This window comes from Mesoplodon bidens, assembly GCF_964165515.1.
Source record: "Mesoplodon bidens genome assembly, chromosome: 7".
In the NCBI taxonomy this organism is placed as follows: Eukaryota; Metazoa; Chordata; class Mammalia; order Artiodactyla; family Ziphiidae; genus Mesoplodon; species Mesoplodon bidens.
Genome location: NC_138164.1, coordinates 61,984,964 through 62,011,833, shown reverse-complemented (window position 1 = coordinate 62,011,833; position 26,870 = coordinate 61,984,964). Strand labels below are relative to the sequence as shown.

General features: G+C 54.9%; 1 protein-coding gene across 5 annotated transcripts in view; it reads left to right on the top strand.

Moving 5' to 3' along the window:
- Positions 1-9,428: 9,428 nt before the first annotated feature.
- The window catches only part of GDPD5 (glycerophosphodiester phosphodiesterase domain containing 5), a 90,247-nt gene continuing 72,805 nt past the window's right edge, over positions 9,429-26,870 (top strand). For 4 of the 5 annotated variants that reach the window (XM_081241461.1, XM_081241463.1, XM_081241462.1 and 1 more), the window contains exon 1: positions 9,429-10,203. The gene's annotated coding sequence lies outside the window, so the exon portion shown is untranslated. The remainder of the gene's footprint in view (positions 10,204-26,870) is intronic. The other variant, XM_081241464.1, reaches the window with a different exon arrangement.

The window sequence follows — 26,870 nt, the reverse complement described above, 5'->3', positions numbered from 1 at the left end:
AACCCCCTCACCGATACTCCTGACTTTCCTCTGTCTATGCTGTTCTTTCTTTTGTCCAAAGTGCGTGTCCTATCTAATATATACCATTCTCTCTCTCTTTTTTTTCTTATTGTCTACCTTCCTCTACCAGAAAGTAAATTTCACGAAGGCAGAGATTTTTGCTGCTGTGTTAGAATGTTACAACCATGCTGAGCACAAAGTAAACACTCAATATAAATGTATTTAAAGAGTGAAGAAAGGGATGGAGCAATGAATAAGTGAAGGAATTGCTCTCCCTGCCCAGGAGGGTCGGGCTGCCCAGAGAGGGCAGTAAAGCAGGGGCGATGATGACCACCATTGTGTCGCGATGTACCCGGCCCTGTGCCAGCTGCCAGGTGTGGCCTGGTGGAAGCAGACACCTAAGCTGACATTCACAGAAGCGGCTGGTAAATAAGAGGACGGAGGGAAGCCCAGGGGCCTGTGGGAGCCCAGAGGCACTTCCATGAGGTGGTGACACCTGAGCCCTGTCTGAAGCCACACCTTGCCAATCAAAAAAATTTGATTTTTAATATTATATACTGAAATTTATCAATATTTGAAAGATCTGCATGACTCGGTGAACCACTTTTTCTCCCAAATGGCCAATGTATGCTTTTACAAAATCATCCATGGTAAAAGATACAAAGCGCAAAAGAGACCAATGGATTTTAATGTAACTGAGTAAGAAAATTTCATTGATATGGTTTGATTTTTTTTTTTTTTTGGTTGCGCTGGGTCTTATTTGCAGCAGGTGGACTCCTTAGTTGCAGCACGTGGGCTCCTTAGTTATGGCATGCGAACTCTTAGTTGCGGCATGCCTGTGGGATCTAGTTTCCTGACGTGGGATCTAGTTTCCTGACCAGCGATCGAACCCGGGCCCCCTGCATTGGGAGCGCAGAGTCTTATCCACTGCACCACCGGGGAAGTCCCATGGTTTCAGATTTTAATAGTAACTAAGCTTCAAGAAATATTTCAAGATTAAGTTAGTATCAGATAATAACCACAATTATTTGAAAAGGCCAATAAAATACTCCTCCCTTTTCTAACTCATATCAGTGTAAGCCTGTATTTTCTTTGTAAACTTTAACCAAAACAATATATTGCATCTGACTGAATTCATAAGCAGGTATGAGAATCCAACTGACTTTTATTAGGCCAGCCATTAACATTTTTGTAAACATATAAAAAAATGTCTCTATTTTTTTTAAATGCTTTATTTTTTTCTTAATTAATTAATTAATTTTGGCTGCTTGGGTCTTCATTGCTGCACGCAGGCTTTCTCTACTTGCAGTGAGCGGGGGCTACTCTTCGTTGTGGTGTGTGGGCTTCTCATTGCAGTGGCTTCTCTTGTTGCAGAGCACGGGCTCTAGGCTCAGAGGCTTCAGTAGTTATGGCACACAGGCTCAGTAGTTGTGGCTCGCGGGCTCCAGAGCGCAGGCTCAGTAGCTGTGGTGCACGGGCTCTAGGCGCGCAGGCTCAGTAGTTGTATCGCATGGGCTTAGTTGCTCCACACCATGTGGGATCTTCCCGGACCAGGGCTCAAACCCATGTGCCCTGCACTGGCAGGCGGATTCTTAACCACTACGCCACCAGGGAAGCCCACCTCTAATTTTTTGTTTTGGAAAATGTAGGTGTTTTTCATTAAGATATGTTAACATTTACTAAGATTGTTATAACTATTTTAAATTAATTACTTAAATATTTTAAATGTCTCAGTTTAAATTTATAATACTGTAAATACCGATACAAGCCATATAAATAGAAGTTCTCTGGGGTCCTCAATAATTTTTAGGGTGTGAAAAACAGTCCTGAGACCAAAGAGTTTGAGAACCAGTGCTCTAGTGTTAGCGATTAGGATTATTATTCTGCACCAATCAGGATCATACAGCAGGGGGCAGCAGAGGCATCCCCTTTGCCTTTCTTTAGGGAAAGGTACTGGGCGCCTGCCTGTTGGGTATCCCTCATACCCTGTACTGGAGACACAGTACCCTCTCGTGAGCATCAGGAGGTGCTGGTAAAGGTAAGCTTGGCATTACTGGGATCACGAAAATTCCCATCTGCTGGTGGCAAGGCCTGGTGGGAGGGAGGAAGCCCACAGACTTTGGGGTCCGAGAAGCCCTGAAGCTCCCCGCCCTTTCAAGACTGGAGCCTGAGCAGGGATCCAGGAGAATGGGAAGGGGGGCCCAGTATCATTGACACAGGCATTCCCCAAAGCCGCCCCCAACCACCCCTCCACCAGGCAAAAGGAGCTGCCACAGATTCCCATCTCAGTCGGACTATTTCCCTCCCCTTTCACTTTCCACAGCAAGGCTCCCAGCTTCAGGCCTCTGCCCCGGCGGCTCCACCTGGCCCTCCCCTGGCCTCCTGCTTTGCTGAGACCCCAGGCCTGATCTTCCTCACCTGCCCCACCCCCACTAGGGTCCCCCCAGCCCCTGAAGTGGAGGTGCTGCTTCTCTAGCCTTACCCGTTATCTCGTCCTTGCTCACGGTTTTAAGTCCTCTCTAAAAGCCTCTACCTCTGCCTCGTCCTCCAGCTGCCACCCAAGCATGCACCCTTTGCAGCTACCCTGGGGAGGGCACCCACACCAGCACCAAGTGCACCCTTCCTCCTGCCTCCACCTCCCCCGGGCCACCCTCAGTCCCAGCCACTGACCCCAGGACGCTTCCGTCCCGGCCCTGCTCACCTCTCCTTGCTGCTCACTCTTCGCTCAGTGTCTGATTCCCCCCTCTCTCCGCCTTCTCTGACCAGTCCTTCTCTGGCTCTTTCTGGGCCCCATCCCCTGCCCACCCCTCTCCCTGTGGATTTCCCACTCCCTCCCTGGGGTCGCTGACCCTCTCATCCCAAAGCCTGTCTCAGGCCGTGGCCTCGGGCCTGGTCCCTCTCCTGATCTCCAGACCCAGCTCACTCTCTCTCCCCCTTATCCCACAGAGACACCATCAGCGGCCTGCCTCTCCCCCCACTCCGAAATGTTCCTGACCTCCCACCCCTGCCCCACAGCCAGGGCCCAGTTCAGACCCTTATCTCTCCTTGTCACCTGGACTCTTAAAACAGGTGCCAGCCGGCCTCCGTGCCTCAGTCTCTTCTCCAGGAGGTGATCAGGCTGAGCTCTGAAGAGCAAACCTGACCTTGTTACCGCTGCTTCGACCCTCCCAGGGGTCCCCTCTGCCCTCAGCAAAGAAGCCAAACTCAATGACAAAGACATGTGACACGCCCCCCTGCCACCTCTCCAGCCACGGATGCTCCTGGCCTTTCTGCCTCGGTGCTGTGGAATTGAGTTTGGTGTTGGCACACGCACCATGCTACCTCAGGCCTGGTGACGGAGCACTGCCTCTCCTTCCGTCCCCACCACCTTCAAGGGGCCACGCTTCTCATCTCCATTTTACTCAAGGAGAGGCCGAGGCAGAGAAGGGAGGTGCCTGGGCCAGGATGCCCGTCTGGCTCCCGAGCCCTCTGCATCAGGCCCCAAGTGTCCGATATCCAACTTCACCTTCAGTCCTGGCAGTTGACTTTCTCCCCCCACCCCCCATCCATTCCCCACTGAACACACACTTGGATCCAATCCCACCATCCTTTCAGCCCAGCCAGGGCCTGGATGCTAGGCCCTGCCCATGTGCCTTGGTCCTCCTCGGGGCCCCTGCTTGACCTCCTTTGGCAATTAATCGGGCCATAAAGTTTCCCTGGGTGTTCCGGTGTAGGGGTGGCCCCAGCCCCTACAGTCCCACTATACATCAATTGATGCCACAGGGCTACTGGGGGCACCGGAAGGCCAAGGAAGGGGAGAGGTGGGCAGGGCTGGGGGCCAGCAGGAGGCCCTCTGGGTGTCCACGAGCTGGGAGGAGCAAGGCTGGATCTAAGCCAAGCCGCCTCCTCCCCTTCACCCCACCCCTTTTGTTGACGCTCTGGTACCCTCCGGATATAAAGGCCAAACTCAAAGCCCCACCTAACATGGCCTGTGCAGCCCCCTCCAGCTCCATCCTGTTTATCAGACACTCACAGTGGGGCTTACCATGTACCAACACTGCCCTAAGCTTTTATAGAAATTAACTCATTTTATCCTTATAAATAGACTACAAAGTAGGTACTAGTATTATCCTCACTTTACAGATGGGGAGACCGAGGCACAGAGCAATGACAGAGTTAGTGATGGCAGAGCCGGGATTCAAGCCCAGGCCATGTGGGCCCAGAGTCTGTGCTCTAACTGCTCCCAGCGTGACCTCCGTTTCTTCCTTCCTGTGTCATTCCCATTCCCCCAAACACACCGAACTTCCTACCCATCACCTGCCAGTTCCCACTTTCCTGCCTTTGTGCTCAGCGTTCCCTCTGCCTCAAGTGTCACCTTCCCAGTGAAGCCGGCTCGACCCTGCCCCACCCTCCCCCTGCCGAATCAGGCAGCCTCCTCTGTGTTCGTGGCGCATTCTGTGTACACCGCCACTGCAGAGAGCCCTGGGACCGGGGCTCCTTGATGTCAAGGGCAGCTTCTCCCTGATTGTCCCATCCCTGGATGCCCAATATTTGGTCTGGGACTTCATCCAGCCTAAGAATTCTTGGTAAATGTGGGATGGGCGGGGCTGGGATGGGGACAGAGAGAAACAAGACTGCATTCCTTGCTCTCTAGAAGCTCACACTCCAGTGGGAAAACCAACCCAGAAAGAGCCCAACATCTAAGCAGATCAGAGCCCTAAGAGAGGCACAGAGAGCCGCGTCACCAGCTCCGTGGGACGATGCCGTGCTCCCCACTGGGGGAGTCAGGCAGGCTTCTCAGAGAGGTCAAGTTGTGTATTGGGCCTTGAGCATGGAGAGAAGTCCAATGGCCGAGTGGGGCGCATGCAGGCAGGAGAGCTGGGGAAAGGAATCTGGGCTGGCAGAGGCAGAGGCAGGAAAGCAGGATGTATTGTGAGGGCCAACAAGTTCAGCTGAGCCTATCAACCCCACACCACTCAGTGAGCTGCAGGAGGGCCGCGTCTGCCTGCACCAAGCCCAGAGCCTGCACGTAGTGGGTGCACTGTAATGATTTGTTGGAAGCGGATTGCACAGGGTGTGAAGCCTTACGCAGTTCGGTGGCCCTATTTAAGAAAAAAAAATGTGAAATTTTTAATGTGAATGTAGGCATGAAAGTGAATGTTCATTTGTACTGAGATTGGGAAGGAGCTTGCAACAGAGCTGAAGCTGCAGAAGAAAGTAAGGTCAGAAGAATGTCAGGAGGGTGAAGGTTCTTGGAGCCCAGCACCAGGCTGACAAGGCTAGCATTTCCTGTAAGCCCCCGAGGCCCAGGTTCAGAGCCGGCCTCTGAGCCCTCAGTCACCCTCAGACAAGCTACCGTGACCATGCCTCTGTCACACTTTGTGAGCCTCTCTGGCCACAAAAAGGCCTGATTCTCCAGCGTCAGGAGACTTTCTCCCCCAGAAGGGTAGTCAGAGGGCAAATGTGGGCGTCTGAGAACTGTGTGCTGGTCACCTCCTGGTGACCTTGGGCACCTCTCTCCAGGGCCTCAAGGGTCACGGAGGGTCTGTTCTGAAAGCCTTCTTTTCATGCAGGCATTCTGCTCATCTGACCCGCTTTGGGGGCTCTGTGAGAGCCTCATTCATCTCCCAGTGCTGAGGTCTCACAAGGGCGCCAGGCTCTCTGCTGGTGATGGGTGGGGGGTGCATAGCCACGGAGGTGTTCCTGGCCCAGTGGGTCCAACTAAACACGAAATACCTGATTACAGAAACTTCAAGCCGAGAGATGCCAGACCAAAGACAGACTTTCTGGGGGAGTCCGGGAAGGCTTCTCAGAGAAGGAGACACTTGATTTGAGAGATGGAGCATTCATTCAACAATTATTTACTGGGCACCTACTATGTGCCAGACTGTGCTAGGCTCTGAGGATACAGCAAAGAGGAGGACAGATGGGCATTTGCCCCAAAGTTTCTTCCGTTCAGGTCAGCAGGGAAATAGGAATTAACTCAGGAGAAAAGGGGAACATGGTCCCCCAGACAAGCTAGAGCAACCACATGAAGGGGAGAGACTGTATCCTGCTTATGGGTGGAGTTGAGAGAATTTTGATGTGAGGGGAGAGGGAAGCGATTGGGAGATGAAGAGCGTGGGGTTGGCAGAGAGCAGCAATGGAGGGGCTGGAATACCAGGCTAGGGACCTAGGACTTGATCACGCTGGCAACTGGGAGCCACAGAAGGTTCTGAGCAGAGGAAGAAGTCACAAGGTTTCTTAGCAAAATAGCTTCAAGCCCTCCAGCTTGCACAGCCACCAGTGCAAGCTTCCTGGGGCCAACCTCCTCACCCCCACCCCTGGGCTTGGCCAGGAGAGGGCATCCCTCCCCTCCCCCCACCCAGCTTGGACTTCAGCCTCCAGCTCACCCTCTTCTTTGTTCTCCCAACCAGACTCTAAGGCTGGTGCACTCTAAAGAGGGGGTGGGGGGACTTCCCTGGTGGCGCAGTGGTTAAGAATCCGCCTGCCAATGCAGGGGACACGGGTTTGAGCCCTGGTCTGGGAAGATCCCACATGCCGTGGAGCAACTAAGCCCATGCGCTACGACTACTGAGCCTGCGCTCTAGAGCCCACGAGCCACAATTACTGAGCCCATGTGCCACAACTACTGAAGCTCATGCACCTAGAGCCAGTGCTCTGCAACAAGAGAAGCCACCGCAATGAGAAGCCCGTGCACTGCAACGGAGAGTAGCCCCCGCTCGCCACAACTAGAGAAAGTCTGCGCGCAGCAACAAAGACCCAATGCAGCCAAAAATAAATAAATAAATAAATTTATTTTAAAAATTAAAAAAAATAAAGAGGGGATGGGCAGAGCTCTGGGTCCAGGGCTCATGGAGGACTCCAACCCTTCACACCATTTGCCCCACACTATTTGCCTCTTGTGGGCTTTGAATGTTTTCATGCTACCTGGTTTCCCTACAAAGTGCTATCTTTCCCATATCAATGCCTAGCTTAAAAACTTCCCAGGGCGCCTCTCTGATAACCAGTGAGTCAAGACTCAGGGGCTTCCAGGCTGGGGCCTCAGCAAAACCCTACTGGGTTCAGGGTCATGAGCAAGACCCCAATAGAGTTCTTGGCCTTTAGAAAAAAGTCTGAACTCTCTCCTGTTTGGCTCTGCCTGCCTCTTCCCATCTGTTCTGCTGTCCCTTCTCTGGGAGCTCCAGCTACCCTGAACTTGTCAGGGATTCTTCAACAGAGCAGTGTTCTCCCCCACCTCCAGGGTTTTGCCCAGGCTGGCCTTTGCCCAGACAGAGCACTGTCCATTCCCTGAGGTTCCCTCCTAAGCTAACTAACCCCTACTTCTGGCACAAGTCTGCCCTGAGGGAAGACTCTCCTAATCCCCCCGGAATAGGTCAGGGGTCCCCAGAGGTGTTTTTTCAGACTCCATGCTTTTGCACATGCTATTTCCTCTGCCAGGAAGACCCTTCCCTCCATCCTCTGAAGCCTGGTGCCTGCCCAGTTCTTGCCAAGTCGCAACATCTTTATTTCCCTTTTACAGATGAGGAACCAGAGGCTCAGAGGGGTTGAGTAACCTGTTCAAAGCCACATAGCTTTGCCCTAGAATGTTAGTGGTTGTTTTGTTGGCCACGCTGCGCGTCATGTAGGATCTTAGTTCCCCGACCAGGGATGGAACCTGCACCCCCTGCAGTGGAAGCACGGAGTCTTTTTTAATTAATTAATTAATTAATTAATTAATTTGGTTTTGGCTGTGTTGGGTCTTCGTTGCTGCGTGCGGGCTTTCTCTAGTTGCGGCGAGCGGGGATTACTCCTCGTTGCAGTGCGCTGGTTTCTCATGGCGGTGACTTCTCTTGTTGTGGAGCATGGGCTCTAGGCGCGTGGGCTTCAGTAGTTGTGGCACACGGGCTCAGTAGTTGTGGCTCGCGGGCTCTAGAGTGCAGGCTTAGTTGTGGCACACAGGCCTAGTTGCTCTGCGGCATGTGAGGTCTTCCCGGACTAGGGCTTGAACCTGTGTCCCCTGCATTGGCAGGCAGATTCTTTTTTTTTTTTTTTTTTGGTACGCGGGCCTCTCACTGTTGTGGCCTCTCCCCTTGCGGAGCACAGGCTCCGGACGTGCAGGCTCAGCAGCCATGGCTCACGGGCCCAGCCGCTCTGCTGCATGTGGGAGCTTCCCGCGGCACGAACCCGCGTCCCCTGCATCGGCAGGTGGACTCTCAACTATTGGGCCACCAGGGAAGCCCTGGCAGGCAGATTCTTAACCACTGCACCACCAGGGAAGCTCCCAGAAGCATGGAGTCTTAAACACTGGACCGCCAGGGAAGTCCCCTGACCTATAGATAGTGATAGTGATGAGTAGATGGAATCCTCTGCCAGCTATATGGTCTTGGGAACATCATTTGGCGTCTCTCTGCTTTGGTGGCCTCATCAGTGAAATGGAGTACCTACTGCATAAGGTTGGTGGTGAGGCTTACAGATAACCTGTCCTCTGCGGCTTCCATTCTTTCGCTCCCCAGGCCAATTAGTGGCTTTCACATGGCCCCTGCAGGACATTCAACACTCATTCATTCATACATCAAAACCCTCCAAGACCAGCTCTATGCCCCACCCTGTGCTGGGTGCTTGGGACTCTGAGATAAATCAGACACAGCTCCAGCCCCAAGGCTGGGTGGGGGGAGGGAGGGAAGGGGGAGGGGAGAGGCAGGAGCTCGGGGCAGAACTCAGTACTCTTGAGGGTGTGTGTGTGTGTGTGTGTGTGTGTGTGTGTTCCTCACACACCTCTGCTCTTAACTTCTTATTTTTAAAACTGACAGCGATGCACCTCCCTGCGGATGGGCGCTGGAAAAGGCGAAATGTTGAAGGAAGATCTGCTCCTTATCTTTAGAAACTTGTTTTTCACTGCTTCCTGAAAACTGAATATTTCACTGCCTCCAAGCTCGCCTCCTCGCGCTGAGCCCTATTAGCTGGGAAGGAGAAGGGTACTGTGAGGGTGTGTCCCACCAGTCCCGAGGGCTCCACTATCCCTGGGGACTCCACTACCCCGGATAACTCACCTAGCCTACATCTTAATCCTTTTCCCACCCCGACCCCTGTTCCTACCCCATGACTCCCCCACCCCAGGTCCCAGACAAACCAGCCCTCCCCACCTCTCCCTCCATCCGGGTCCCCAGGTTACCCTCTCCTCTCGCTCAGCTCTTTAATCCATCCTCCCCCTCCATTGTCCTCTCTCGGGCGGCACTTCTCCACTTCTGCCCCGCCCTCTCCGAGGTAGAGTCCACGTTCGCAGACCTCCGCTCTTTTCCCACTCTCCGATTGGCTCCCGCTGCCCGACGGCGCGGGACCGTGAGGAGGGGATCTGGAGCTCGCCCCGCCCCTTGCCGGTGGCCGGGGTGGGGCGGGGCCTCAGGCTGACCCCGCCCCCACTCGGGCGGGGCCGCGCTGGCAGGCGCTCCAGCGCTGAGCGGCGCTACCTAGGCTGTTCTCGGCTCCGGCTCGACTGCAGCTCCTGTGGGGGTGGGCGGTGGGGATGACAGCGGCGCGGGTGGCAGCGGCTGCGGCGCGGGACTGAGCGAGCGGCTAGCGAGCCGGGAGAAGAGGAGGAAGTATAGCTGCGGCCCGGAGCTCTGGAGTCAGCTGCCGCGCCGAGGACCGCCCCATTTTGCAGAGCGAGCCGAATCCGAACCTAAGAAGACTTCCCCGCCGGGCTCTGCGCCTCCTCGCCGGCGCCCTGCCCTGCCCCGCCCGTCCCAGACCCGGGTTCCGCCCGGACGCTCCCTGCCCCGCGGTCCGGGGCGTGTGGCCAGGACGCCCCGAGCCCCCGACCCTGATCCAGTGCACCGGCGAGGGACGCTCCTGGCCCACCATACGGCTCTAGGGTTAAGGGCTCGTTCCCAGCCTTTCTGTAGTGTGTGTTGGGGCCCCCAGCCCTCCGACCGCGGTTAAGGCGGGGTGCCCCTGGCCCTGTGACTGAGTGCAAAGCAGCCCGGACGCCTCCAGACTCTGGTTCCCCGAAACCCGAACCTTCAGCTGCCTCTGATCCGGTGCTTCGGACTTGGGACCGTGCGAACATCCAGGAAACCCCGGCCCGGGTTCAGCGCCCCGTGAGGGGTCCAGGGCGGGCTGGATAGTCGGACTGAACCAGACCGGGCTGGTGCTTCGAGTCGAAGCTGCCACCTTCCTGCCGCCCCAGGCGAGGGGCTGATTGCTTGCCCCCAAGAGAACACAAGAGAGAGCCGAGAAGTGCAGGTGAGAGAGCCCCGGATGCCGGGCGGCCTCCGACCCCATTCCGGCAGCGCTGGGGCCACCTGCGGGTGTGCACTGGGTACTAGCTGCGGCTGGAACTGGCTAGGAGGGGGCGCGGGAAAGGGAGGAGGAAGAGGGAGAAAACGGGCACTTATTGAGCGCCCATTGTGTGCCGTTCCGCGCCCCACCCTTGCGCAAATGGCTCACTACTCCGTGTGATAGAAGGTGTTGTGTGCTGTTAAGAGCGCTTACACATGGGGAAACTGAGGTTCAACGGGGTTGATTGACCCTGCTCTTTTTACTCTGGTGCTGAGACTGGGGAGGAGTGTTATGCTGGAGAGGGAAAGGAGCAGAGAATGGAGAGAAAAAGAAAGGAAGCGCAGAGCCGCATGGCAGGAGGTGGGGCGGGGGGGGGTTCGAGGTGGGGGCCACTGGGGCATCGGAGAGCTGATCCTGAGGCTGGGACGTGGCTTCTCCTGGCCTCTTTCCCTCCCACTCCATTGTCATGTCACCTCCCAGGAAAGGTGACCCAGAGTTGAGGGCAGAAGTGGGAAGCTTCCCAGTCCCACAGCTTCCCTCCCTGACAGAGCAGCTGCCCCTGTACCCTGTGTGCCAGACTCCAGTGTCTCTAAGACGCTCCGGAGGCCCTGACACGCTTTATCTGATGGGAGAACACACTGTAGAGGTCCCTAAGTCACAGCCCATCAGAACTGCAGGAGATGCGGCCCCTCAGCACTCACCCAGCTCACATCCTTCACATTAGTAAGGGGGACACTGAGGCCTGGGGACAGGGGGTGCCAATTGCTGAGGTCCTAAAGCAAGTGAGTAGTTGAGCCAGAAGTACACCTGAGAAAACCTTCCCAAACATCCTTCAAGGTGTCCACTCCCCCTCCCAAGTTAGCATCTTCTGGGTGGCTGGCTGGGGTTTTCCCACCCCTGATGTGAGGTCTGGGTGACCCTGTATCAGGCTCTTGTGAGAATCTGTGTGCAAGGTTCTGGGGCCTGAGACAGACCAGCAGCCCCATAGCCTTTGGCCCCAACCTCAGGTCTGACCTCAGCCTCTCCTGGGCAAGGGAACCTGCAAGACACCTCTGGTCCAGGAGGGGAGCGGGTTGCACAGGGTCTCAGAGCTGGGGCTGCCAGGGCTGGGGGCACAGTCGGAGGGTCTGGATTCCCAGGGAGGGGCTCCTTCTGCTGCCCCCCCCGGGGCTGTGCAGGGAGAGGCACGTTGTGAAAGAGTGCTTGGTATGGACCCTGTGAGCTCTTGTTCTGGGTGGGGAGGGGGAGGGGATGTGGCCTAGGTAGGAACCCCGGTGGCCTTGGCCGGGACTGATTAACCCCTGCTGTGCCCAGCTTCCTGGAGTCGAGCGGAAACCACCTTGGAAAGCCCCTGGGAGGTGGGGGAAGGTGGAGAGGTCGGCTGGAGGCTGGAAGCTCAGTCCCTGGGGGTGGAGTGTTTGGGGGGAACTGGAAGAGAAAGTGACTGAGGGGCTTGGGATTCTCCAGCCTCACCCCCACCATCCGTGGGGATTCAGATTCTCATAATAATCCCTGCATCTAAACAAGCTGCTCTTTGATGAGATAATTTCACACCTGTGATCTCAGTTCACGGTGGGGTGGAAAGGAGCTGGAACTTGGAGTGAGGCAGAACGGGTCTGGGGAGCCACCTGGGACCTTTTGGATGCATCCAGGGCTCCAAGCCTCACCTGTAAAATGGGGTCAAGGCAAGCTGTTTGTTACCTGCTCAGATAATGGAGCCATCACATCCGGCACACTGTCAAGTGCTAAAGAATTTTTGCTGTTTGCCAAGACTGGGCTTGTTCCTAATGGCTACCTTGTGCGGGAAGCTGAGGGGCAGAGAGGTGAAACCTCCTGCACGGGGCCTTGGAGTTTGCTTCAGGAACTGAGTGCTGACTGCGTACCAGGTGCCCTGGAAGCTACCCAGATGGAAAAGGCGTTGTGGTGACTAGCTCCCAATGGGGAGGGCCAAGCGGCACGGGCATACGGCAGTGAGTCAGACAGACCAGGCAGCGTGAATCTGCTGATTCCTCCCACCGGCCATGTGGTGTTGGGCAAGTCACTTCACTCCTTTGAGCCCCAGCTGCTTCTCTGTAAATTAGAATTCCTCCTTTAGAAGGTTGTTATGAGCTTTAAATGAGATATAAATATACAACACGTGGCCAGATAATTTATTTCCTTCCCTATAAGAAAAGGAAGCTTGGATTTTGACCAGAGAAATTCTCAGACTTGTCTTGGATTGGAATGGAGGCTACTGTTGCAGATTCACAGACCTGGGTTTGCTCAGCTGTATGGGTCAGGCTACCCTATGCTACCTCCCTGGGCCCACAGCCCTCAGGAATCTGTTTGGAGACCCTGGCAAGGGGCTCTGGGTTCTGACCCCTCATCCCAGGGCTGCTGGCTTTCTTTGGGATTGTGGGGAGCGGGTGTTCCTTCCCTCTGGCCTCCCTAGGCACAAAGGTGCGGTGAATAATTAATGGCTCCCCTCGCTGCGAGGCGGGCTCAGGGAAATTGATTGCTGTGTGTGCTCAGCTGAGCTTCTGAACCCCACCAGAGGAGGCAGGTGGTTCCCGTCAGTGCTAGACAAAGTCTCAGATACGGTGGAAAGGGGCGACAGGAAGAAAGTGACCTAATATCAACCCCAGCTATCTTACTGGGGGGCAAGGTGGACCTGCAGGAAACAGTGGAAACCAAGCTGTAGATGAACCAGGCTCCGATTCCAAATGGGTCAGGAGGGTTGGCAGGGAGAGGCTCTTGGGGACTGGAGTAACCCAGAAGGCTTTATCAAGGAGAAAGGGGTCTGGGCTAAGGCTAGAGGCAACTTGCCTTAGAGAGTAGGGGTCCCGACATCAGTTCAAGGTTGAATTCTGGCTGTGCCACTCACTCGCTGTGAGACTGTGAGCAGGATACCTGACCCAGCCAGGCCTCTGCTCCCTCCTCTGTAAAATGAGGGTAGTTACGGGTGACTGTGAGTTCATATATGTAAAGCAGATGGCACGAAAGGTACTTAATGAAAGGGTGTTTCACTGTGAACGAGAACCGTGAGGTGGGCTAGTGGTGGGGAAGATGGGATGGTGTAATAAGCAGGGAGGTGGGGAGAACTCTGGGGTGATGATGGTGGATCTGTGGGCTCAGAGAGGGGTGTGGAGAAGAGGGGTGGGTGAGTGACCAGACGGTGGAGGGCCTTGAATGCCAGACAGAATTCATAGTGCAGAAAGCATCATGGGGCCCCCATTGAGAACCCTCTGTGACTCCTTCTTACCAGTAGGATGGAGACTAGGCCTCTTTGTTGTGCATTCAAGGCCTTGCCCACTGCAGCCACTGCATGGACCCCTGGTCGTTGTTCACCACTGTCTCCTAAACACATCATGTGTGGCCCCTTTGTTTATGGGGTTCCTCCGGTCATCCATACCATCCTCCGCTCTGCTCACTTCCACACTTCCACATCAGTCAAGGCCTAATTCAGGTCATAACTCCCCCCAGAAACATTCCTGGACTACCCAACCCTCTGGTCACACCCCCTCTGAATCTTTAACACTTCACAGTACTGGTAATAAACAATACCTACCATTGCATCACATTTTACAGTTTGTAAAATGCATCTACATACTCATTTAATAATATTGTGATGACGATATGAGCAATTGCTAATGCTCTTGAGAACTTATTCTGAGCCAGACACTGTGTTAAGTGTTTTACAGATCCTCTCATTCACATCTCTGGGTGGTAGCTACTGTTACACCCTGGAAGACAGGGCTCAGAAAGGTACATTGTCTTGCCCAAGGTCACACAGCTAGACAGTGGGGAGTGTCTAGAGCATACTACGCAGGTAAAAAGAGCATACTACGCAGGTAAAAAGAGCGTACTACGCAGGTAAAAAGCCTGGAAATGAGCCTTCTTCTCAGGGCTAGGGAAGGGCAGTGCTGGGTTGAGCAGGGGACCTTGGGCTCTGCACTGGCTGACTGTGTGACTTGGGGTGAATCAGACCCATGCTGTGGTCCTGTTTCCCCGGGTCTGTGGTGAGGGAGATAGTGTCTGAGCTTCCAGAGCTCCAGCCTTCTGCAGCGTCCTTCGTGACCCTGGAAGGTAGGGGAGGAGACCACAGCCTCAGGGCCAGAGGATGTGGTGTGATGGGCGGCTGTGATTTTTGGCCCGGCCACTGTCTGGGCCAGCAGGCTCTGTAGTTAGCTGCTGCCTCCCCCGAAGAAGGGTGGCGGCCAGGGCTGCTGGCAGCATGGTCATTAGCTGGGCAGAGAAGATCCTGTGATTGGGAGCCGGCTGGGCCAGGCCAGGTTGGCAGGGCTGGAGGCAGGCTGGCCCTGGCCACGGTGGGGTCATTGGCAGGGCAGCTGGCTGGGCAGCTGCTTCTCCTCCCTTTGCAGCCTCCAGGGCAGTACCCGCGGGGCACCAGAGCTTTGTAGACCAAGGCTTGCCCTTCTTCCCGTGGCAGTCATGGGAGTGCAGCAGTGAGGAATCGAGCCAGGCCTGAAAATGCCTCCTTCCAGAAGCTTCTAGGACTCCTCCGCTACAGATCCACAGCCCTCACTTGCCTACTGTGGTCTGTGGGTTGGACTTGTGTAGATCTGCTTCCTTTACCAGCCAGTCAGAAATAGATTCTCTGCCACCCCAATTCTCCCCTCCGCCCCCCAGAGTGCCTAGCAGGGTGCCTGGCACAGAGTGGCTGCCCCCACCCCTACCCAGCAGAGGCAATGAGAGCTGCCCCTTGGGCAAGTCGCTCAACCTTTGTACCTCTGTCGCCTTCTCTGTAAAGTGGCACTGGCAACCACAGTGTTGTGAGGGTTAAATGAGACAACGGGCGGCAGGTGCCAGGCCTGACACACCGGCGGGTACTCTGTCAGCGTGAGTCCCCTTGCCCATCCCTTCAGTAGCTTCGTGATCAAGTGACTCAGTAAGACGCTGATGGAAGAGCCCATCCAGTGAGGCCGGGAGGGAGGATGTGCCAGGCAGCAAGGAGGGCTTCCCAGAGGAGGACACTTCGCCGCCTGGGGAGGACTCGGTCAGACGGGATTGGGAGAGCTGCCATTCCCACCACCTTCCCAGTGAGCAGGCCCCAAGCCAAGTTCAAGGCAGGGAGCAGGACTGGGATGTCCAGGGACCTGGTTCTTCTCAGGCCTTAGCGGCAGGAATGACGCAGTTGGGAGGAGCCGTCTGGGGTCCAGGTAGCAGATGCTGCGATTTGATTGAAGATTCCTTCAAGGGAAGCAGTGTTCATTTGGTCTCCCTCTCCCCCTGAATACACACATGATTACGTATTACAAAACGTAACATGATGGGAGATTTTGGTCTGCGGGGGAAATAGACATTCAACAAGTAAACACAGATACAAAACTTCCAAATTGTGAAGAGTGAGCTCCCAAGGCGGCGGCCGGTCCCATCGACATCTGTAGATGGTGGTAGAGGGCAATGCTCAGATCACAGTGCAAGTGCACACTTACTAGCCGTGTGACTTGGGCAAGTGATTTAACCTCTCTGGGCCTCAGTTTCCCCATCTGTAAAATGGGGACCGTTATAGTTGTGGTGAGGATTAAATACATTATACGTGTAAAACACTCAGAAAAATACCCAGCGCATAATAAGCACTCAATGTATATTAGCTGTTGTTGCCTGTATCTGCTAGCAGAGTCTGAAAGAACAGGTGCTCGGGAAGGGCATATGTAATGAATCCCAGGCACAGGGCAGCTGCTCTGTGTAATGAATGAGTGAGCGACCTCATCAGGAGGGGAGAACACAGAAGCAGTGACGACACCGAATGTGACAGAATGTGGCAGAGAAGGCCAGGGGCTGGGTTTGTCCAGTGCTGGGCGGGGAGGGAGTCAGGAAAGGCTTCCTGGAGGTGGTGCTCCTGGCGCTAAGTTGGAAAGTATCATTTAACACGCATGTGTGCACATGCACCCGGGCACCGCTGTGAGGTCAGCATGAGACATGAGGTCAGAGAGGAGTGGTTCCTGTCCAGGGTGGCCGGCTAGGAGGAGCGTCTGGGCAGACCCCACGTCTGCTGGACTCCACAGGCCTCCCTCTTCCCACCACCCGGCGCTGTCTTGCCATCTGTGATATTCTGCTGGAGGGCACAAGGAAGGCAGGTGGGAGGAAGTGTGGGCCGAGGTCTGAGAGTCCCAGCTCTTCCCAGGCCTGGAACCAAATCTCCTACAGAAAAGAATAAACAGGGCTCGCTCGGAGTTCTTTTATCTTCTTGCTCCCAAACACGCCCACTGGCGGTGGAGGTGGTCTTCCAGCATTAATCCTACAGCTGTTTAGCTTTTGAATGAGTGAACTCTTCTAAAGAGAAAAAAAAAGGCCATGAAGAATTCGCCTCACCCTCCCACCCAGGAGGCTCAAAGGGAAAGTTTTCTTCCACTGACAAGGGAGCCAGGACCCCCCAAGTATCTTAAAGGAGTTCACCTCTGAAGTCAGGGTACCCTCATGTGGCCTACACTGGTGGCTGGTGGTGGGGCCCCGAGGACACGACCTCGGCCCTTACGTTTTGCCTGCTTTTTGCCCCTCTCGTAAATGGGGCAGAGTAACAAAGCCCTTCTTTCCTTCAAGAGGTGTGGGGTGGGAGAGGTTGTAGTGGGCATCTGGGCCCACGGCTCTCAGATTTGCTGCACACATTAGAATCATCTAGGGAACTTTTAAAAATTCGGGCAAGCCCGCATGCCTAGAGCCTGTGCTGCGCAACAGGAGAAGCCACAATGAGAAGCCCGTGTGCAGCAACGAAGACCCAATGCAGCCAAAAATAAATAAATAAATTTATTAAAAAAAAAAAAATTCGGGCAAGACCCAGGCATCAATAGTTTTTAAAGCTTTGCAGGTGATGTCAAAGCACAGCCAAGATTCAGAACCACCTGGCCACCTCCTGTAGCATACCTCCTACAGCATCCCCAGACTATACCTACACATCCCCAGGACAGGGAGCTCATTGCTTCCAGGCTGCTCCCTCCTCTGCGGTATTGCTCTCCCTGGAGAAACAGGGAAGTGGAAAGACTTTGCAATCCGATAAACCTGGGTTCCAACACCCTTCTGCTCCCTGCTTGGGTGTCTTCTCTGAGCCTCGGTGTCCTTGTCTGAAAACAGGAATAACAGTAATCTCTCATAGAGACCAAACGAGGCCGTGCGCAGAGAGCACCGGTGGTGCAGTGCCGGACACGTCGGCAGTGTGCAGTAGAAGGTCACAGACAGTGGCAGAGCCTGCTGGACTCAGACCCTGGACCCCCCTGCAGTGCTCTCTCTAGTGCCCCAACCACCTGAGGCTGGCGGGGGAAGGATCAACACCCAGTCTTGGGGCCCTTCCCCTCCCCCTTCTCTCTAAGAGATAAGGCAGCAAGCATTTTGTCTTGCTTGGTTTTGTTTAAATGGCCAAAGAGTCAGGCTCTCCTTAACAATGAAGCCTTGTCTGGATCTGCTTGTTTTTCCAACCCGGACACCCAATTGCGCCACCCACTTGGGGCCCCCGTCCCACCTGGGAGAACTGAAGAACGCCAGAGGTTTTTTTTTCATCTCGGGGGAGGGTACTGGGGAGACACTGGAGGCCTCTGTGTGGCCCTCACCAATAATTGACCCCATTTAAGTCAGCTGTCTCTGTTGAAAGCCAATCCAATAAAATTATTTCAAGGTAGCTACCAGGATGGGCTTTGGAGGCAGAGAAAGTTGAGTTTGAGTCCTGGCTTTGCCACTTACTGGAAATATGACCCTGGGAGAGTCGTTTCAGCTTTCTGAGCGCCCGTTTCCTCTTCTGTAAAATGCACAAATAGGGCATACCTCCTTGGCCTCCTTGGGGGGGTTTTAAGAAGTGAATGAAGTGCTTGGTGCGTAGTGCACAGTGCCTACCATACAGTGAGCGCTCACACTGGCCGTGGCTGTCCTCACTCAACTCTGCCTCCTGCCCCTCCCTTCATGGCCTGCTGGGTCAGGCCGGGCTGAGACAGTGGAGGCCTGCATGCTTAGTAAGGGGCACCCCTGCAAACCTCGATTCTGTAATCATTTGTACCATGCGCATTTAGAGGAGGCTCTGAGGGCGAGAAGAAGACTGCAGAAAGGGGCCACTGGCGATAGTACCTGGTCTCCTCTGCTCTGGCCCCGCCAGAGAGGGTATATCAGCCCAGGGTGAGCTGCTCCGATGGGGTGGAGCAAACCAACAAAGCGAGTGCAGCACATGGGGGCAGTTACCGCCCCAGGGCTGCAGTTGCCCTGGAGGAAGGTGTCAGCTGTATGGACAGAGGCTGTGGCCAAGGGCCCCTGTTAACCCAGGAGACCTGGCAGGGGAATAAAACCTCCACTCTCTTTCCTCCTTTCTCCAGTCTCCCACTGGGGCTTCCCTCTGGGTGAACCTTCTGGAAGCCAACGACAGACACATTAACCCAAGGCAGTCCGTTGAGATCAGCCTCTGGGTCCCCACGTAGAGGGGACTGGGTCCAGAGAGGCAAACGGAAGGCTTTCCTCACTCTGTCAGTCAAAAGCCATGAGGTCCACTGGACTCACCCTCCTTGGGACGCAGTTTAAGGCTCATCTGTTGGTACTTGAGCTTCTCCCTTGCGAAGGGGGTCTCAGCCCCCACCCCAGAGATGAACCAAAGCATCCCAATTGCCACATCCTCTCAGGGAGAGGAGTTCTGGGGGCACCCATCTTTCCGTTTCTGCCTCACCAGAGGTGCCTTAGCACCCCTTTGAGATTGGTTCCCAGGCCCGTGGCCACCACGCCCACCCCTTGGCCCAGCTCTGCTGCCGCTGGTCCTCAGAGGACCTGGCTGTGAGTTTTTTCCAGCCTGTGTCTCTGTTCCTCTTTGTCTGGAAGCATGGAGTAGCAGTTAGAACACAGGCTCTGAAACCAGACATTTTTCCTGAAATCCTGATTCTGCCATAATATGGCTGGGGAACTAAACAATGTGGCCCTTAATCTCTCTGTGCCTGGGTTTCCTCATCTTTGGAATGGGAATAACAGAGAGTACCTCATAGGGGTGTTGTGAAGACTGATGAATGAACGAGCGGAAAGTGCTTCGGATGGTGCCTGGCGAGCAGGAAGTGCCCGGTAAATGACAGCCTTTACCATGATCACAAATAATACAGTGGGAGCCCAGAACCCACGGTGTGGCCAGACCTTAAATGAGAGGATGGGGACGGTCACCGCCTTCAGTCTAGACTCTGCCCCAGTGATGAGACTGTGACAGTTCCCCACAGCCTGGCCCCATTATGGACACTCACCTGTCAGCTATCCACCCCTCCCCCCAGTCCTCTCCCGCAAACCATGTCCTGTGAGAAGTGGCTTCTCATTCTGCCAAGCTCAGTGTCCCCATCTGTGAAAGAAAGCAGTTGGACAAGATGTCCCCAAGTTCTGCTGCCCAGTCTGTGCCGGGAGCTGGGAGGAAGAGGACTCGGGTGTCGCTGCCCCGGAGGAGCCCTGAGGCCAGGGGGGCAGGGAGTGGTTGGGGCACAGGCCAGATCTCTTCCTCCCAGGGCAGGCCAGGCAGCTCCGAGCAGGAGACAAATGAAAACAAAGGAGGTCAGATGAGAATGAGAGAAATCAGGGGGGGCTTCATGGAGAAGGGGGCATTTGAAATGAGTCTTGAAGGTAGGCTAGGAACTCTACTGGCTCAGATTGGATGGGAAAGGCATCCTAGGATGGGGGGAGGGTGAGTATAAAGCATGGAGGTGTGGCCCTAGGGGCCGTGGCAAGCGAGCAGCAGCTGCACTGAAAGGTACAGTGATGTGCTGGCGAAATACTTGGATTCTGGAATCAGGCAGATGTGGGTTTGAATCCTGGCTCGGTTTCTTATTGAATTATTTCTTATTCTTTGACTGTGGTCAAGTGGCTTGGCTGCTCTGACCCTCCGTTTCCCCAGCAGTAGAACAGGACTAAGCCCTCCAGGGCTGGGACAGTGACTCACAAAGCGGTGAGTGTGGCTGGAGGAGCCAGGCCTCCCCTCCACCGTGTTGCTGCAGAGCAGGCAGGGACCCCAGGGGCCCTCCTTGGCCCATGCCTCCTCCCCCAAATCAGGTGCAGGTAGCTTCCAGGGTGGCCTTGCTGGGGATAGCCTTACCTCCGGAGTGGGGCAAAGGCTACGGGGAGGCTGTTGTCAGGTGAGCTCAGGTACACAATCAGACAGATGTCAGGCCACATCGCATGGGAAGCATCAGTGAGGCCCCTGGGGCGTGGCGTCTTGGGGGCAGCACGGCAGGCCTGGGACGCAGAGCCCTTTCCTTATAGCTGGCCACCACTGAGCACTCCCACTTCTCCCTGGCGGGAATGCTCGTGGCACCTCTGACAGCTCAGCCCTGGGTGTCTGAGGAGGAGCGGTGAGATGCCCATGGTGGGTGTGGTAGCGCCTTGATCTCGAAGGCCTTCCTGAGAAGGGAGGCGTGTGGGCTTCCGAGTCAGTCCTGGCTTTAAAGCCCAGCTCTACCTCTTTAGAGCAGAGCTTTGAGGACACTGTGCGAGTCACTTAAACTTTCTGAGCCTCAGTTGCCCACCTAGAAAATAAGGACAGCCACACTTACCTTCCAGGTCTGTTTTGAAGCTACAAGGACATAATGGATGAGATATAGCATCTTGTATTCTACAAGCGACTCCATAACCACCCTCATCCTGCTCCCTTTCTCTGTGCACCGTGCAATTCTAACGCCGCCTAAGGAAGATCTTCCTTGTGTCTAATTTAAATCCATTATGCTGCAATTGGAACCTCCTTCCCCTTGTTGAGGACCCTGCAGAAGCAGCCTGAGCCCTTTCTCTATACGAATGTGCACCATCAGTACCTGCAGTGAGCGAGGCAGGCAGCAACAGAGCAACTAGGTGCTGGTTTTCACCTTGTGTCTTGGGGCCCCTGCTGTCAATGGCCCAGGCCTCCTGACCAGCATGCCGTGGGGATGGGTGCCTCATCTTGACTGTTTTCACTGTTCTTCCTCTCTGAGGGTTATCCATGCTCCAAAACTGGGACTCTGGGGCAGTGGAGAGAGCCCTGGGCTAGGCCTAGAAGGCCTGGGTCCCAGCACCCACTTGACTACTGACTTGCTGTGTGGCCTGAAGCCAGTTAGCAACCTCTCTGGGCCACAGTAGGCCTGTGAGGATGTCTGTCCCCTGGGGCCCAGGTGTCTTCAGTAAAGATGAGTGCAGTTCATCTGAAGCCCCTTTTCCTCCCTCTCACTTACCTGGGCCCCAGCCACCCTGGGAAACGAGCAGATTAGGGTCCTGCTGGTGCCGGCGGTGGTAGGAGCTGAGTCCACCTCTCGGACCAGGGCTCCCAAGGGCAGGTGGGGAGTTTAAGGTTAGATAGATGGGGGATTCCTGGTGGGTGGGGTAGCGCCTGCCTCCTCAGCCAGGGATTTCGAGAGCCTGGATTTCCTCCGGCTCACCCAGTTAAACTCATCCAACCGAAGGTCAGTCATGTTTGTTGAGTCCCTCCTCGGGGTAGACCCTTTCCCATGTGAAGTCTCCTTTAATCCCCCACTTTGTGGGGGGAAACCCAAGGCTCAGAGAGATGAGGCAACCCGCATGTCAGCAGGGCCAAGGAGCCTGGGGCTTGATTCTGCACAGCCCCCAGGGCCCCCGGGCCCAGCCGTGCCCTCCGGGTCCTCAGCAGGGTGGAACACAAGGTCGTCAGGAGTGAGGCCGTTTCTGGTCTAGGAGGGGGCCCCATGGGCTGCGGGGGATTAGCTGGGGCTCCTGGGACTGCCCTTTCCCTGGGAAGAAGTTGGCCAAGGAGGTGCAGGGATCAGCAACCCAGGAGTTCTGGGCTGCGGCCAGTTCTGAATGCCCCTGTGAACTTTAGTGTTTGCTTTTGTGGAGGATCAAGACTGATTTCTTGTTGGCTCTGGACACATGATAGTTTACCTTTTATAAAGCACTTTGATATTCGTGATGTCACCGAATCCTCCTGGCAATCTGTGAGAGGCAGTGTGGGACTTGTTTGGGAGGGCCGGAGAGGGTGAGCTTTGGAGTCAGACAAACCTGGGTTTAAATTCCAGCTCCCACCAACTCTGCCTTCAGGCAGGTGAGTAACCAGCTGAGCCTCAGTTTGCTTATCTGTGAAAGGAACAATCGTTCCCCGAAACAAATAGCGACAGCTGTCTTGCTGGTTGTGCACGTTAGATAAGGTCTGTAACCACTGGTCCAGTGCCTGGTGCAATGTAGTCATTTTTGTGATTTTTTATTTTATTTTTTTGTCATCCACCCCACTTTATGGATGGGAATGTAGAAGCTCAGAGGAGGAAGGTGACTTGCCTGAGGTCACGTGGTGATTTAGCTTCATCCTCCAGACTTCCTGTCTGTGGCCTTTTTTCTCCAACACCTCCTTCTCTGTCCTCAAGTGACCCAACACCTCATTGATCTATCCAGGTCTTTAATGTGTGACACTGAGGAGGCCTTGTGTCCCCTCCCCCCACTGCCTAACAGCACTTGCCTGGCACACAGTAGGCACTTTAAAAATGGTTATCCTGTGCCTGAATATGTTGATGAGTTGGTATAAAAATGTAAGAAGTATTTTTTCAGGCAGCTACGGCTTGTGTCCCTGAGGCTTCCTCTTGCTCCCTGTTCCCTTTAAAAACAACCCTTTAATAGTTTTGGTTGGACACCTTTGTGAAAAGGAGTGATCGCTTCCTTTCCCTGCATGAGGCCCACATGGTTAAAGTCCCGGGATGGGCCCTGTGAACACTGACTGAGCTGCTGGGAGAGCCGAGACCAGCTGGTCCCTGCACCCCGTGGCCCTGGGCTGCTTGCCTGTTCAGCAGCTGCTTCTGCCTTTGTAGGTTCCTGACTCTTCTCCCCCTGCACCTTCATTCTGCGGCCCACAGACCTGCCTCCAGCAGCCCGCCACCTCTTTTTCCTCCCCTCTTGCTCTTGTGTGTGTTTCCTAATTTGCTGCTTCTACCAGCTGGGGACTGAGAAATGGGACAGTTGAGCTTATTAGAATTGGTTCATTGATTCATTCATTCATAACTATTCAACCAGCCATTGTTGACCCTGGGTCTTGCTAGGGATTCCATCTATCCATCCATCCATCCATCCATCAATCCATCCATCCATCCATCCATCCATCCTGATTGAGGACCTCTGCAGTGGCTTGCGATCAGTCAAGACGTGACCACACCCTCCTGGCAGCACATGCAGGGAAATCATGATGTACATAGCAAATGCCAGTACAGGACTTTACAGTTTATAATCTGCCTCTGCCTGCAGTACCACACTGCATTTTCACAACAGCCCTGAAAACGGCATTATCCCTGTTTTGCAGACAATGAAAGCAGAGCTCAGCAGGAGAAAGTCCCTTGCCTAGTGGCCGGCAGTGAACACAGAATTGTAGTGGGAACTCAGGTCTCCAGGCTGGCCTGTTACCTCTTCCCTCCTCTGGGCTCCGTTTGCAAGCCACGTGATGCCCCGTTCATTTACTGTTTCTGTCACAAAGGAGTGTTGTTTGTGGCTGGGGTGGGATCTTCTGCCTCTGGAATGGTCATCGCGGGGGAATATGGGCTTGCCTCAAACACCCTTCAGTGCGCATACTTGTCCTGCGGTGGACGTGGGCACACCATCTAGTCCACACTGCCCGGACTAGGGCTCTGGGAGCCCTAGTCCCCTGGGATGGTTAGGGGTCCCAGGACGCATACAGATTTGGGAAATGCGAGGTCACGTAAGTCAGAATGGGACTTCTCCCTTTAATGTGTTGATATGAATGAGGATCCCCGACAGGTGGCACGGGTGCCACCAGCCTTTCCCAAGCTTGTCTGAACATGCAGCTCCTTTGTCACAGAGCAGGGTCTGGGGAGGATAGCCTAGAGAAGACACTGGGCAGAGCTGATCAGCGAACCCTCACTTTCCCATTTTGCATAGAAGCCTCCAGCTAGAGCTTGTTTCTTGCCCAGGGCAGTTACCTTTTGAGAGAGGATCCCAAGGAGCACCATTTTGCCCCAGGAAAGAATTGGTAATAATGGTGGAGTTTCAGGCAGCAAGGGGAAGTGGAAAGTGGAGATATTTTGATTCTTTCACCCACCAAACGCGCATATCTCAGACATCTACTGTGTGCCAGGCACAGAGCCAGCGTTTGGAAATGCCAAGACGTGTCTGACTAAGAACCTTCCATTTCATTTCCCCGTGCACACTAAGGGTTTTTAAAGAAAGACAAATACTAGCCTTAAAAGGAAGAAGTGATTTTTTTTTCATTGTTCTGGGTCTTTGTGGCAGGTGGGTGGGTGATTCAGTTACTTGATTCAGTGGCTCTTTAGTCCCGGGTCCTGAGGGGTATAAGGGAGATTGTACCAGGAACAGTTACCCTGGGCAGGGAGTGCAGATATTGTCAGAAGTGTGGGGAAGCTCAGAAGAGGGAGGGAGGGAAGCGGGGGGAGGGAGCACTTCTGGCTCCATCAGCCTGAGCTGGGGGGTGAGGGAGCTGGGGTGAGGCTCTACACAGAAGAACACAGGTTGCCTGGGGGTTGGAGGGGTGGGCAGGCTCTGGCCAGCCAGGGAGGACACTCTTGGGAAAGCAGCAGCCTGGAGCAAAGGTACAAAGGTGTCAACAGGTGGGTCACACCTTCAGGGCACTGTGAGAAACCTGGGGTGATGGGGGCAAGAGGGAGGAAAGGGGGGACATTGGAGATGGGGCTGGAGAAGCTGGCTGGGGCAGCTCACGAGGGTCCAAACACCAGCTGAGTGGGTGCCTGCATGACTGGGAGCACCTTGAGGGCCAGGCCATTCATCCTAGTGTCCCCAGCACCTGGCTGCTGCCTGATAGGTTTATGGACTGACTGGGCTCTTCCGCTCTGGGATCTTGGACGAGTCCTTCCCTGCTCTGGACCTTGAGTTCCTCATGCTCATAGTCAGGCAAGGTCACCTAGCGTGTCCCTTCCAGCTCTGAAGGGCTCTCAGGAATTCTTGGCATGTATGCAGGGGAGGACCAGACTTTCTTCCCCAGCCTCGAGGTCTCCTGGGCTGCCCTAGCTGGGCAGGGGCCAGAGGCTCCCTGGTTGGGGGGTCAGACATTTGCTGGGGCGGAGGTCAGGCTAGCTCTGCTGGAGGAATTTGCTCCTCATTCTCTCTTTCTTTCAGCAGTTAGCCTGCTGAGCTCAGGATGAAGTGCCCTGATGTCCTCACTGATGGCTCTTCTAAGGCCCCAGACTGGGTGGGGGAGGGGAGTTGAGCCAGGCTGGGGTTGAGGGTTGTGTGTATGAAGCAGCTTGGTGTAGGGTAGGAAGCTCTGCTGCTTCCTTCTGTGTGAAAATGGGTAAGTTACTTGAATTCTGAGCCTCAGTTTCCTCATCTGTAAAATGGGAACAATATTAACTCCCACACTGGGCTTTTGTGCCAATTCAATGAGATAAAATTTGTGAAAGCATATAGTAAACCAACCCCCCCCCACACACACACACACAATCCTCTAGCCCTCTGGCCCACTCACACCTTTCCCAGAAGTGCTCCCTTGTGGCCATCTCAATGCGCACTTCTGTTGGGTACACTTTATCCAGGCCAAAGCGATAGGAGCCCATGAATTATGTACATGTTGCACATGCAGGCCAGGTCTGCATGTTTGCACTCCTGTGTCTGTGTGCCTTCCAACTGGAGGAGAAATGGTGCTGCCCCTCCGGTCTCCTGAGCCCTGGGACCAGACACCACCCCTCCCCAGTTGTACCCCGGAGGCCTGCAGAGTGTTGGGTCTGGCTTCTGGGGAAGGGTGAGGGGCATATGTCAGGAACCACCCCTCTCCAACTTGTCTGTTCTGCTCACAGGCTGGGTCCAACAGGGCTTGTCTTATACAGGGGACTCTGACCTATGTCCCTGGGGGCAGAACAAGACTGTCACCCTCCATCCCGCCACTTCCCAGGAGGCATCAGTGGGAGCGACTCAGTTCTCTGGTGTGGATGCTGCTTTATTTCAGCAGGGCCTGGGATACCCACTCTGGGAGGCCCGCAGCCTGGCACACAGAGTGTTTGGTCAAAGCCACCCTGCCCAGGATGGGGTGCAGGGCTGGGCTGTATCCAGCCTCCTTTCCCCAAGAGTTCTGAGGGTCCGTCTCAATGCCCTTGTCCCTAAGTGTCTCCCAGATGGTGTCTGGCCCCACCAGGGCTGGGGGTTGGAGGCAGACTGGGATCGGCTGGCCCCGGAGGTATCACGGATGCTCCCTTGGCTTCCGCTGGCATGGAGTTGGGGGCGGGGCGTCAGGCAAGGAGCAGGATACTAGTAGAGTAGCAGCATAAACTTAAACAGTTTATTGAAGAGCCCAGTGAACATAAACATCTGTCCCCCTCTCCGACCTTAAAAAGCCCTGACACACCTGGATTCCTGTCCCAGCTCCACCCCGTGCCTGTGCAACCTTGGATTTGTGACATGACCAGTCTGAGATTCAGCCTAGGCTGAAGTTCACAAGGTTGGTGTGAGGTCAAATCAAACCACCCAGTGGGGGCTTCCCTGGTGGCGCAGTGGTTGAGAGTCCGCCTGCTGATGCAGGGGACACGGGTCTGTGCCCCGGTCCGGGAAGATCCCACATGCTGCGGTGTGGCTGGGCCCGTGAACCATGGCCGCTGAGCCTGCGCATCCAGAGCCTGTGCTCGCAACGGGAGAGGCCACAACAGTGAGAGGCCCGCGTACCACAAAAAAAAAAAAAAAAAAAAAAACACCCAGTGGGTAGGACACTACTAGGGTGCCGGGGCATGTCGTAGGCC